Raw genomic sequence first — 13,448 nt, 5'->3', positions numbered from 1 at the left:
ATCCTCCCGCCTCAGCCTCGCAAGTAGCTAGGACGACAAGCACATACCACTGGCTTTTTTTTTTTTTTTTTTTTTTGAGGCGGAGTCTCGCTCTGTCGCCCAGGCTGGAGTGCAGTGGAGCTATCTTGGCTCACTGCACGCTCCGCCTCCCGGGTTCACGCCATTCTCCTGCCTCAGCCTCCCGAGTAGCTGGGACTACAGGCACCCGCCACTATGCCCGGCTAATTTTTTGTATTTTTAGTAGAGACGGGGTTTCACCGTGTTAGCCAGGATGGTCTCGATTTCCTGACCTGGTGATCCGCCCATCTCAGCCCCCCAAAGTGCTGGGATTACAGGCTTGAGCCACCGCGCCCGGCCACCACTGGCTCTTTTTTTTTATTTTTTATTTTTATTTTATTTTATTTTATTTTATTTTATTTTTTTTTGCGTATCAAACATATTAGGAAGGTTACACATGGGAAGTCGGGGAATAGAAATGGGGGGTGGGAGTTAAAATAAGGTAGAGAGGGACTTTATGTGGATCAGTGATAATAACTCAATCCTCTATTTGACAAAGAAGAGGGAGAAGGAAGAGGAAGAAAAAGAAAGTGGGATAAAGGATCAGAAAGGGAGGAAAATAGAAAAAATTAGAGTATGACTCCAGGGTAGACCTGTTTTGTTGTCACTGAGTTGGTTGGTTGGTTTGTCTGTTGTATTTTTCATGTTTCGCCAAGTTGGCCAGACTGGTCTCGAACTCCTAGCCCGAAGTGATCAACCCGCCTCGCCCCCCAGAGTGCCGGGACCACAGGCGTGAGCCACCACGTCCAGCCCCCACATTGCTTCTGGCCTCCATTGTAGACCTCCCAGACGGAGCGGCCGGGCAGAGGCGCTCCTCACTTCTTCCCAGACACGGGGCGGCCGGGCAGAGGCGCTCCTCACTTCCCAGACGGGGCGGCCAGGCAGAGACGCTCCTCACTTCTTCCCAGACGATAGGTGGCCGGGCAGAGGCGCCCCTCACTTCCCAGACAATGGGACACTGGCTCTTTTTTTAATTTATTTTTTGTAGAGACAGCATCTTGCTATGTTGCACAGGCTGGTCCCAAACTCCTGGGCTCCAGCAGTCCTCCCACTTTGGATTCCCAAAGTGCTGGAACTACGGTTTTGAAGCACATTAGACCTCTTACTGCTTTGACTGCTTTTTTTTTTTTTGAGACTCTTTTAGCCCAGGCTGGAGTGCAATGGCACGATCTCATCTAACTGCAACCTCCACCTCCAACCTCCACCTCCTGGGTTCAAGCGATTTTCCTGCCTCAGGCTCCCGAGTAGCTGGGATTACAGCTGTGCACCACCACACCCAGCTAATTTTGTATTTTTAGGAGAGATAGAGTTTCACCATGTTGGCCAGGCTGGTCTGGAACTCCTGACCTCAGGCGATCCTCCTGCCTTAGCCTCCCAAAGTGCTGGGATTACAGGGGTGAGCCACTATGCCTGGCCTCTGACTGCTTTTTAACTCACCTTCCCTCAGGGCAGGAACCAGAGCCTATGGTAATACCCAATCATATTTATTTATTTATTTATTTTATTTATTTATTTTTTGGCTGGCATGCAGTGGCTGGAGTGCAGTGGCACGATTGTGGCTCACTGCAACCTCTGCCTCCTGGGTTCAAGTAATTCTTGTGTTTCAGCCTCCCAGGTAGCTGGGATTACAGGTGTGCGCCACTACACCCAGCTAATTTTTTATTTTTAGTAGAAATGGGGTTTCGCCATGTTGGCCAGGCTGGTCTCGAACTCCTGACCTCAGGTGATCTGCCTACCTTAGCCTCCGAAAGTGCTGGGATTACAGGCGTGAGCCATGGTGCCCAGCTCCTCAATCATATTTGTAAACTCTCCCAGAACACTGAGGGGAAAGATAAATTTCTATTCAATAACAGCAGTGTAGAAAGTCAGGGTAACTTTTTTTTTTTTTTTTGAGACGGAGTCTTGCTCTGTCGCCCAGGCTGGAGTGCAGTGGCACAATCTCGGCTCACTGCAAGCTCCGCCTCCCGGGTTCACGGCATTCTCCTGCCTCAGCCTCTCCGAGTAGCTGGGACTACAGGCGCCCGCCACCACGCCCGGCTAATTTTTTGTATTTTTAGTAGAGATGGGGTTTCACCGTGGTCTCGATCTCCTGACCTCATGATCCGCCCGCCTCGGCCTCCCAAAGTGCTGGGATTACAAGCGTGAGCCACCGCACCCAGCCAGGGTAACTTTTTTTCTTTTTTTCCTTCCTTCCTTCCTTCCTTCCTTCCTTCCTTCCTTCCTTCCTTCCTTTCCTTCCCTCCGTTCCCTCCCTTCCCTTCCTTCCCTTTCTTTTTTTTTTTTGAGACAGGGTCTCACTCTGGTTGCCCAGGCTGGAGTGCAGTGGCGTGATCTTGGCTCACTACAGCCTTGACCCCCTGGGCTCAGGTGATTCTTCCACCTCAGCCTCCCAAGTAGCTGGGACTACAGGCACATGCCACCATACTCAGCTAATTTTTTATATAGATGGGGTTTCTCCATGTTGCCCAGGCTAGTCTCAAACTCCTGGACTCAAGCAATCCGCCTGCCTCAGCCTCCCCAGAGTGCTGGGATTACAGGCGTGAGCCACCATGCCTGGCCCAGCCAGGGTAACTTCTGAACATAGGGTGACTTGCAGCAGGAAACTTGCAGGCCCTACACAGCTGCTTCCTTTCTGTAACTTGTGGCTTATCTTCTGGGAAATTGCAAACAGTCCTGGGAGTAGCATCCTTAAGAGATTAAGAGATATCGTCTATTGTTTCTCTCTGCTTCCCAGGAGAAAGAAAAAGTTACATGGTGATGTTGCAGAGTCCCCGGCCCCAAGGGTTTCCTATAAGCCACCTATTCATTCATTCCTTCATTCATTCATTAGTTCGTTCAGTATATATTGGGTGCCTGTTATGTGCTAGCTGTTGGGTATAAAGTAGAAAACAAAAGAGACACAACTCGTGGAGGTTATAACAAGATGGAAAAAAGAAACGGTAAACTAAATAACAAAAGAAAGACTACGTAGTGGGGGAATGTTGTTGAAAAAATTGGTAAAGCTCTATCTGCCTCTTAAGGAAAATGCATAACTCATCTCCAGAAGGATGTGTCTTTCTGTGGCCCCCTTCAGAACAGACAGACATCAGTGGGGAAGGAGGTCTTGCCCATGAGTTTCATCGTGTTCCTTGAGTCTGTAATTTCAAAGCGAGTTGAAAACGTGCTTTGAGATGCTAACGGTGGAGCTTCAGGTCTGCATTTTTCTTTCTCCTTTTTTAGTGGGCACAGCTATGATATCAAAAGGTAGGCCTGGAACCAAGCTGATGGGAGAGGGAGCCCTGAACAGGTCAGTATAAGAAGGAAATGAGAAATGAACAGGAATGAAATGGGGCGCGAGTGGTCAGAGAGCAAAGAAGGAAGTGTGGGCAGTGAGTGCCTGATGGCTGTGGAGTTTCTGTTTCGAACGATACAAAAAAATTTTAGAAATGGACACAACATTGGCCGGGTACGGTGGCTCACACCTGTAATCCCAGCACTTTGGGAGGCTGAGGCAGGCGGATCACCTGAGGTCAGGAGTTCGAGACCAGCCTGGCTAATATGGTGAAACTCCATCTCTATTAAAAATACAAAAAATTAGCCGGGCATGGTAGCAGGCGCCTGTAATCCCAGCTACTTGGGAGACTGAGGCAGGAGAATCACTTGAACCCGGGAGGTGGAGGCTGCAGTGAGCCAAGATTGCGCCATTGCACTCCAGTCTGCGTGACAAGAGTGAGACTTCGTCTCAAAAATAAATAAATAAATAAAATAAAAATAATGGACACAACATTGTGAATGCGCTTAATGCCACCCAATTCTACACTTAAAAATGGTTAAATGGTCTTTTTAATGTTAGGTATATTTTACAATAAAAAAGAAAAAAAACAACAATTTTCTTTTCTTTTTTTTAGGACCGAGTCTTGCTCTTGTCGCCCAGGCTGGAGTGCAATGGCGTGATTTCGGCTCACTGCAACCTCTGCCTCCTGGGTTCAAGCGATTCTCCTGCCTCAGCCTCCCTAGTAACTGAGATTACAGGCATGCACCACCATGCCTGGCTAATTTTTGTATTTTTAGCAGAGACAGGGTTTCACCATGTTGGCCAGGCTGGTCTCCAACTCCTGACCTCAGGTGATTCACCCACCTCAGCCTCCCAAAGTGCTGGGATTACAGGCGTGAGCCACCGTGCCTGGCCAAAAAATCCCCCACAATTTTTTAATTAAAAAAAGTGGGCTGGGCGCGGTAGCTCACGCCTGTAATCCCAACACTTTGAGAGGCAGAGGCAGGCGCATCACGAGGTCAGGAGATCAAGACCATCCTGGCTAACATGGTGAAACCCTGTCTCTACTAAATATACAAAAACTTAGCCGGGCGTGGTGGCGGGCGTCTGTAGTCCCAGCTACTCGGGAGGCTGAGGCAGGAGAATGGCGTGAACCCGGGAGGCGGAGCTTGCAGTGAGCCGAGATCGTGCCACTGCACTCCAGCCTGGGTGACAGAGCGAGACTCCATCTCAAAAAAAAAAAAAAAAAAAGTTAAAAGGAATGTAGCCCCAGCTACACAGGAGGATGAGGCCGGAGGATTGCTTGAGCTGAAGAGTTCCAGCCTGGGCAAAAGAGAGAGATCCCATCTCTCCAAAAAAAAAAAAAAAAAAAAAAAGAAAAAAGCTATTTTTGGCTGGGCGCGGTGGCTCACCCCTCTAATCCCAGCACTTTGGGAGGCCAAGGCAGGCAGATTACTTGAGCTTAGAAGTTTGAGACCAGCCTGGGCAACATGGCAAAACCCTGTCTCTACCAAAAATACAAAAAGAAAATTAGCTAGGTCCAGGCACGGTGGCTCACACCTGTAATCCCAGCACTTTGGGAGGCCAAGGTGGGCTGACAACCTGAGGTCGGGAGTTCGAGACCAGCCTGACCAACATAGAGAAACCCCATCTCTACTAAAAATACAAAATTAGTCAGGCATGGTGGCACATACCTGTAATTCCAGCTACTCAGGAGGCTGAGGCAGAAGAATTGCTTAAACCCAGGAGGCGGAGATTGCGGTGAGCCGAGATAGCGCCATTGCACTCCAGCCTGGGCAACAAAAGCGAAACTCCATCTCACACAAAAAAAAAAAGAAAGAAAAAGAAAAGAAAATTAGCCAGGCTTGGTGGCATGTGCCTGTGGTCCCAGCTACTCAGAAGCCTGAGGGGCCAAGGTGGGAAAATTGCCTGAGCCTGGGAGGCAGAGGTTGCAGTGAGGCGAGATCATGCCACTGCACTCCAGCCTGGGCAACAGAGTGAGACCTCTTCTCAAAAAAAGAAAAAAAAGCTTTTAAAAATACAATTTTATTAAGATAGGATCTCGCTTTGTTGCCCAGGCTGCTCTCAAACTCCTAGCTTCAAGCGATCCTCTTGTCTCAGCCTCTCAAAGTGCTGAGATTATAGGCATGTGCCACTGTACCCAGCCTGAAAACAGTTTAAAAATAAGGAGTACTGTGAAAGCTGATGAGAAGCTGAGGCCCCAGGAGGAGACTAGGAGTGGGGAAACCCCACTGGGTGGAATGGGAAAGAGACTCAGGGGAAAGGGAGCATGTAACAATCAATTGTAAGTTTTTTTGCTCTGTCATTCTGTAAGATGATTCTCCTCTATCCCCCTAAACTTTTCTAACAGTTGGCTATACCCAAATGTCTGTTTCTTTAGGGACATCAAGGAAAAGATCTTCGTTTAGACAGCAGGGCAGGGAGAAGAGCCGTATCTCCTGACCCCGAGTGAGACTGACAATGCCATAGAAGCAGAAAGCTAAAGTACATAATGCCTAGGAGACATACGTCCCCATGAGAAACCCAGAAATGCTGGAGTACTAGGCATCCCATTGCAGGTAGGATGAGGGCTCAGGAACTTGCATTTGCATACTAAGGGATGGAGCAATTCCATAATGGTGGAGGACCTGGAACTGACCAGAAGGCAGAGAGACGTGAGTCACACAAGTGAACCTCCTGAATTTCACAGCCTGAAGGCTCTCTCCTTAGTTAAACTAAACTGGGTCTACCCTACAGAGCTACATTGTAGTCCCTACTTTACTGCAAGTAAGAGATACATCTTCAGGAAGCAATTTTTCTTTTCTAGCACTTTCTGAGATCTGCCAAATTAAAAGGATTAAGGGGGTGGGGACAATATAGCTACAATTGATAGGCAAAGAAGAGCCAACTAGTGCATAATTCAAATTCCTAGATGAAACAGAAACAATGAAATACAATACCTATTTAAAGATATACATTGGGAGGTTGAGGTGGGCGAATCAAGAGGTCAAGAGATCGAGACCATCCTAGCCAACGTGGTGAAACCCCGTCTCTACCAAAAATACAAAAATTAGCTGGGCATGGTGGTGTGTGCCTGTAGTCCCAGCTACTCAGGAGGCTGAGGCAGGAGAATCGCTTGAACTCCGAAGCCATAGGCTGCAGTGAGCTGAGATTGTGCCACTGCACTCCAGCCTGGCGACACAGCAAGACTCCGTCTCAAAAACAAATAAAAATAAGATATAATTCTGGAAAATATTTCTGAAGTAAAAAAGGACTTCAATCTACTTTTGAAAAAACACACTATGGGCCGGGCGCGTTGGCTCACGCCTGTAATCCCAGCACTTTGGGAGGCCGAGGCGGGCGGATCACCTGAGGTCGGGAGTCTGAGACCAGCCTGACCAACATGGAGAAATCCCGTCTCTACTAAAAATACAAAATTAAACGGGCATGGTGGCGCATGCCTGTAATCTCGGCTACTCGGGAGGCTGAGGCAGGAGAATTGCTTGAACCTGGGAGGTGGTGGTTGCGGTGAGCCAAGATTGAGCCATTGCACACTTCGGCCTGGGCAACAAGAGCAAAACCCCGTCAAAAAAAAAAAAAAAAAAAAAAAGAACAAACACACTACGTTTGCACTATGAGATACATTCTAGTAATGTTACTGAAATGTAAAGATAAAGAATCTTTGGGGCACCCAGGCAAAAAGATCAAGTATAAAGGCTCTAAAAAGATTTTTTTTTTTTTTTTTAAGACAGAGTTTCGCTCTTGTTGCCCAAGCTGGAGTGCAATGGCGCAATCTTGGCTCACTGCAACTTCCACCTCCTGGGTTCAAGCGATTCTCCTGCCTCAGCCTCCCAAATAGCTGAGATTACAGGTATGTGCCACCACGCCCGGCTAATTTTTTGTATTTTTAGCAGAAATGGGGTTTCACCATGTTAGCCAGGCTGGTCTCGAACTCCTGACCTCAGGTGATCCACCCTCCTCGCCTCCCAAAGTGCTGGGATTACAGGCGTGAGCCACTGTGCCCAGCCAAAAATAATTTTTTAACATACAAGAACTCAAAAATATTATTCTCATGAAGTCATGTAAAAATAGGGAATTAAGAAGGAAAAAAGTAAAACTACGGATTTCTAGAAAATGTCAATAGTGAAAACACCGTATCAGGAGGTCAGGAGTTTGAGACCAGACTGGCCAACATAGTGAAACCTCGTCTCTACTAAAAATACAAAAATGAACTGGGCGTGGTGGTGCACGTCTGTAATCTCAGCTACTTGGGAGGCTGAGGTGGGGGGATCACTTGAGCCCAGAAGGCAGAGGTTGCAGTGAGCCAAGACTGTGCCACTGCACTCCAGTTTGGGCAACAAAGTGAGACTCTGTCTCAAAAAAAAACAAAAAAAAGTCAATTGCTTTCACTTATACAAGCAATCAGCAAGTGCAATTTTTTTTTCTTTTTTTTTTTTTTTGAGACAGAGTTTCGCTCTGTTGCCCAGGCTGGAGTACAGTGGTGCGATCTCGGCTTACTGCAAGCTCCACCTCCCAGGTTCACGCCATTCTCCTGCCTCAGCCTCCCAAGTAGTTGCAACTACAAGCGCTCGCCACCACACCCGGCTAATTTTTTTGTATTTTTAGTAGAGACAGGGTTTCACCATGTTAGCCAGGATGGTCTCGATCTCCTGACCTTGTGATCCGCCCACCTCAGCCTCCCAAAGTGCTGGGATTACAGGAATGAGCCACTGCACCCAGCTTTTTTTTTTTTTTTTTGAGACAGAGTTTCACTCTGTCACCCAGACTGAAGTGCAGTGGCATGATAGCTCACTGGACCTCCACCTCCCAGGTTCAAATGATTCTCCTGCCTCAGCCTCCCAAGTAGCTGGGATTACAGGCACGTACCACCACTCCTGGCTAATTTTTGTATTTTTAGTAGAGACAGGGTTTCTGCCATGTTGGCCAGGCTGGTCTCGGATTCCTGACCTCAGATGATCCACCCACCTTGGTCTCCCAAAGTGCTGGGATAATAGGCATGAGCCACTGTGCCCAGCCAAGTGCAATCTGATATTAAACCACATTACCCACTTTGGAAGGCCAAGGTGGGAGGATTGCTTGAGCTCAGGAGTTGAAGGCCAGCCTGGACAACATAGCAAGACCCTGTCTCTACTAAATATTTAAAATTTAGCTGGGTGTGGTGGTGCATGCCTGTGTTGGGAAGACTGCTTAGCCAGGGACGTCCAGGTTGCAGTGAGCCATGATCACACTACTGTACTGTAGCCTGGGTGACAGAGTAAAGACCTTGTCTCCAAAAAAAAATATATATATATATATACACACACACACACACACACACACATATATTTATATATATATATGAAGAAAAAAGTTGAAGACTGACACTGCCTGACTTCAAGACTTACTACAAAGTTACAGTAATCAAGATAGTGGGCCGGGCGCAGTGGCTCAAGCCTGTAATCCCAGCACTTTGGGAGGCCGAGACGGGCAGATCACGAGGTCAGGAGATCAAGACCATCCTGGCTAACACGGTGAAACACCGTCCCTGCTCAAAATACAAAAACAAAATTAGCCAGGTGTGGTAGCGGGCGCCTGTAGTCCCAGCTACTCAGGAGCCTGAGGCGGGAGAATGGCGTAAAGCTGGGAGGCGGAGCTTGCAGTGAGCCGAGATTGCGCCACTGTACTCCAGCCTGGGCGACAGAGCGAGACTCTGTCTCAAAAAAAAAAAAAAAAAACCTTGAAAAAAGATAGTGTGGTGGCCAGGCACGGTGGCTCATGCCTATAATCCCAGCATTTTGTGAGGCTGAGGCTGGCAGATCACCTGAAGTCAGGAGTTTGAGACCAGCCTGGCCAACATGGTGAAATCCCGTCTCTAATAAAAATAGAAAAATTAGCCAGGCATAGTGGTGCATGCCTATACTCCCAGCTACTAGGAAGGCTAAGGCGGGAGGGTGGCTTGAACCTGGAAGGTGGAGGTTGCAGTGAGCCAAGATTGCACCATTGCACTCCAGGCTGGGTAAGAGTGAGACTCCATCTCGGAAAAAAAAAAAAAAAGATAATGTAGTATTGGCAAAAGAACAGACAAACAGATTAATGGAACAGAATAGAGAACCCAGGAGAGGCCCACATTAATACAGTCAATTGGTCTCTGACAAAGGAGTAAAAGCAGTACAGTGGAACAAAGATAGAAAGACTGTCTTTTCAAGAGATTATGTTGGAACAACTGAACATCCACATGTAAAAACATGAATCTACACATAGACCTTACAGCCTTCACAAAAATGAACTCAAAATGGATCATAGACCTAAATGTAAAATGCAAAACCGTAAAACTTCTAGTAGATAACATAGGAGAAAATCTAGATGATATTGGATTGGTGATGACTTTTTAAATACAACAGTAAAGGCAGGATCCATTTAAAAAATTGACAAACGGCTGGGCATGGTGGCTCACACCTGTAATCCCAGCACTTTGGGAGGCCAAGGCGGGTGGATCACCTGAGGTCGGGAGTTCGAGACCAGCCTAACCAACATGGAGAAACCCCGTCTCTACTAAAAATACAAAATTAGCCAGGCGTGGTGGTACATGCCTGTAATCCCAGCTACTCAGGAGGCTGAGGCAGGGGAATTGCTTGAACCTGGGAGGCGAGGTTATGGTGAGCCGAGATTGCACCATTGCACTCCATCCTGGGCAACAAGAGAGAAACTCCATCTCAAAAAAAAAAAAAATTGACAAGCTTAATTTTTTTTTTTTTTTTAGAAACAAGGTCTTGCTCTGTCACCCAGGCTGGAGTGCAGTGGCACAGTCACAGCTCAGTGCACCCTTGACCTCCTGGGCTTAAGCAATCCTTCGACCTCAGCCTCCCAAGTAGCTGGGACCACAGGTGTGCACCACACTCAACCAATTTTTGTATTTTTTTGTAGAGATGAAGTCTCTATGTTGTACAGGCTGGTTTTGAACTCCTGGGCTCAGGCAATCCTCCTGCCTTGGCTTCCCAAAGTGCTGGGATTACAGGCCTCATGAGCCACCTCGGCTGGCCCACTTCATGAAATTATATGAAACTGGACTTCATTAAAATTAAAAAGCTCTGCTTTGTGAAAGACACTGTCCAGAGAATGAGAAGACAAGCCACAGACTGGGAGAAAATATTTGCAAAAGGTACATCTGATAAAGAGCTGTTATCCAAAATACAAAAAGAACTCTTAAAACTCAACAAAAAGAAATCACCCGAACAAGTTGCCTGTTTTAAAATGGGCAAAAGACTCGAACAGACACCTCACTAAAGATTTACAGATGGCAAGTAAGCATAGGAAAGATACTCTACATCATATGTTATTAGGGAACTGCAAATTAAAACAAGATTTCACTATATACCTATTAGAATGGCCAAAAGCCAGCCGGGCACAGAGGCTCACTCCTGTAATCCCAGCACTTTGGGGGGCTGAAGCAGGCAGATCACTTCAGGTCAGGAGTTTGAGATCAGCCTGGCCAATATGGTGAAACCCTGTCTCTTCTAAAAATACAAAAATCAGCCAGGCGCGGTGATGCGTGCCTGTAGTCCCACCTATTCGGGAGGCTGAGGCAGAAGAATCATTTGGACGTGGGAGGTGGAGGTTGCAGTGAGTGGAGATTGTGCCACTGCACTCCAGCCTGGACGACAGAGCGAGACTCTGTCTCAGAAAAAAAAAAAAAAAAAAAATCAGCCAGGCATGGTGGCACATGCCTGTAATCCCAGCTACTCAGGAAGCTGAGGCAGGAGAATCGCTTGAATCCAGGCAGTCAAGGTTGCAGTGAGGCGAGATAGTGTCACTGCACTCCAGCCTGGATGACAAAGGACACTCCGTCTCAGGAAAAAAAAAAAGAATGGGCCAAAGCCAAAACAGTGACAAAACCAAATGTTTCAGAGGACGTAGAGCAACAGAAACCCTCATTAACTGCCAATAGGAATGCAAAATGGTACAGCCACTTTTGAAGACAGTTTGGCAGTTTCTTACAAAATGAAACATACTCTTACCACAGGATCCAGGACTCATATTCCTTGGTATTTATGCGTATTTATACTCCCAAAGGAGTTGAAAACTTATGTTCACACAAAAACCTGTACACAAATGTTTGTAGCAGCCATATTCATAATTGCCAAAACTTGGAAGCAACCAAGATGTCCTTCAGTAGGTGAACAGATAATGCACATCCACATAATGGAATACTATTCAGCAGTACTTCTAAAATGAGCTGTCAAGCTCATGATTCTGCCATGAAAAGACTTGGAGGAATCTTAAATGTACATTACTAAGTGAAAGAAGCCAATCTGAAAAGCCTACATATATGGTATGAATCCAACTACACAACATTCTGGAAAAGAATGGAAAGCAGTAAAAGCAGAAAAACCATGGGAGCAGTAAAAGGATCAGTGGTTGCTAAGGGTTGAGGGGAGGGAAGGATGAATAGGTGCAGCAGAGGACTGTTAGGGCAGTGAAACTCTTCTGTATGATACTATAATGGTAGATGCATATCACTGAAAATACATCCAAACCTATAGAATGTACAACCCCAAGAGTGAACCCTAATGTAAACGATGGACTCTGGTGATAGTGACGTGTCAATGAAGGTCCATCAGTTGTAACAAATGATCACTCTGGTGCCCCATGTTGGTGATAAGGGCGGCCGTGCATGTGTGGGGACAGGGAGTAAATGAGAACTCTCTGTACCCTCTGCTCAGTTTTACTGTGAACCTATAATTGCACTAAACAAATAAAGTATATTTAAGAAAATGGTCACGGCCACTTCAATTGCAGTAATAAACATACAGAGACTTGGTTAATGGGTCACAGAGTATTGAATCTGACAAACATGGTTAACTGCATAACAATAAAATATAGGAATAATTGTTTAAAAGAAAAGATTGAGGCCAGGCGTGGTGGCTCACACCTGTAATCTCAGCACTTTGGGAGGCCAACATGGGTGGATCACCTGAGGTCAGGAGTTCGAGATCATCCTGGCCAACACGGTGAAACCTGTCTCTACTAAAGATACAAAAATTAGCCAGGCATGGTGGCACACGCTTGTAATCGCAGCTACTTGGGAGGCTGAGGCGGGAGAATTGCTTGAACCCAGGAGGTGGAGGTTACAGTGAGCCAAGACTGCACCACTGCACTCCAGCCTGAGCAACAGAGTGAGACTCCATCTCAAAAAAAAAAAAAAAGAAAAGAAAACATTGAGCCCTGGGGGGATGCTGGGCAGTGCGCAGCACCACAGGGCTAGAAAAAAACACCCTGCCCTAAAGGAGACATGATGATCCAATCCCATCCCAGGGCTCACCACCCTTCCAGTCAGTGACCCACATATATGCAGGCCAGTTCCTGCCTTAAAACCTGTGACTTCATGCCGGGCGTGGTGGCTCATGCCTGTAATCCCAGTACTTTGGGAGGCCACGGAGGGCGGATCACGAGGTCAGGGGATGTAGACCATCCTGGCTAACACAGTGAAACCCCGTCTCTACTAAAAATACAAAAAATTAGCCGGGCGTGGTGGCAGGTGCCTGTAGTCCCAGATACTTGGGAGGCTGAGGCAAGAGAATGGTGTGAATCTGGGAGGTGGAGCTTGCAGTGAGCCGAGATTGCGCCACTGCACTCTAGCCTGGACAACAGAGAGAGATTCTGCCTACAAAAAACAAAAAACAAAAACCTTCACAGGTTCTTCCTCCCTCCAGGTAAGCTCTATTCTCTGGGCTCTACTGCCCTCCTGTCATCACCTGTTGTCCCATGAGTGTTTGTGGAGGTACACTGGTAACACTACCAGCTGCTCAAAGTCTCTAGTTGTCTCAAGAAGCTGAGGGATGTGTGGTTTGTCCAGGGTTCCTGGGGCAGGGAGAAGAAAGGGAGGAGGCTTGGAGATGGAGGCAAGTTTGCTTCCATAGCCATCTCACTTTTAGTTCTAAATCCTGGCTCCTTCACTTGGCCTTCCTCACTAAAGTGTCCCTTCTTCCTTTGGGTGTTTAAAGCAGTTGTGAGCAGCAATTCAGGGATGCTCAAACCATTGCTGCTTTGCAGTCATCTGCAGTCACCTGGCCTTAGCGCTGTCTCTCCTGGAACTTTGGGGACATTCTGTATCCTGCACTGCACCCAGCAGAGCATCAGG

Source organism: Nomascus leucogenys, chromosome 13 (genome assembly GCF_006542625.1).
Source record: "Nomascus leucogenys isolate Asia chromosome 13, Asia_NLE_v1, whole genome shotgun sequence".
NCBI lineage: Eukaryota > Metazoa > Chordata > Mammalia > Primates > Hylobatidae > Nomascus > Nomascus leucogenys.
This window is presented reverse-complemented; position numbering follows the sequence as displayed.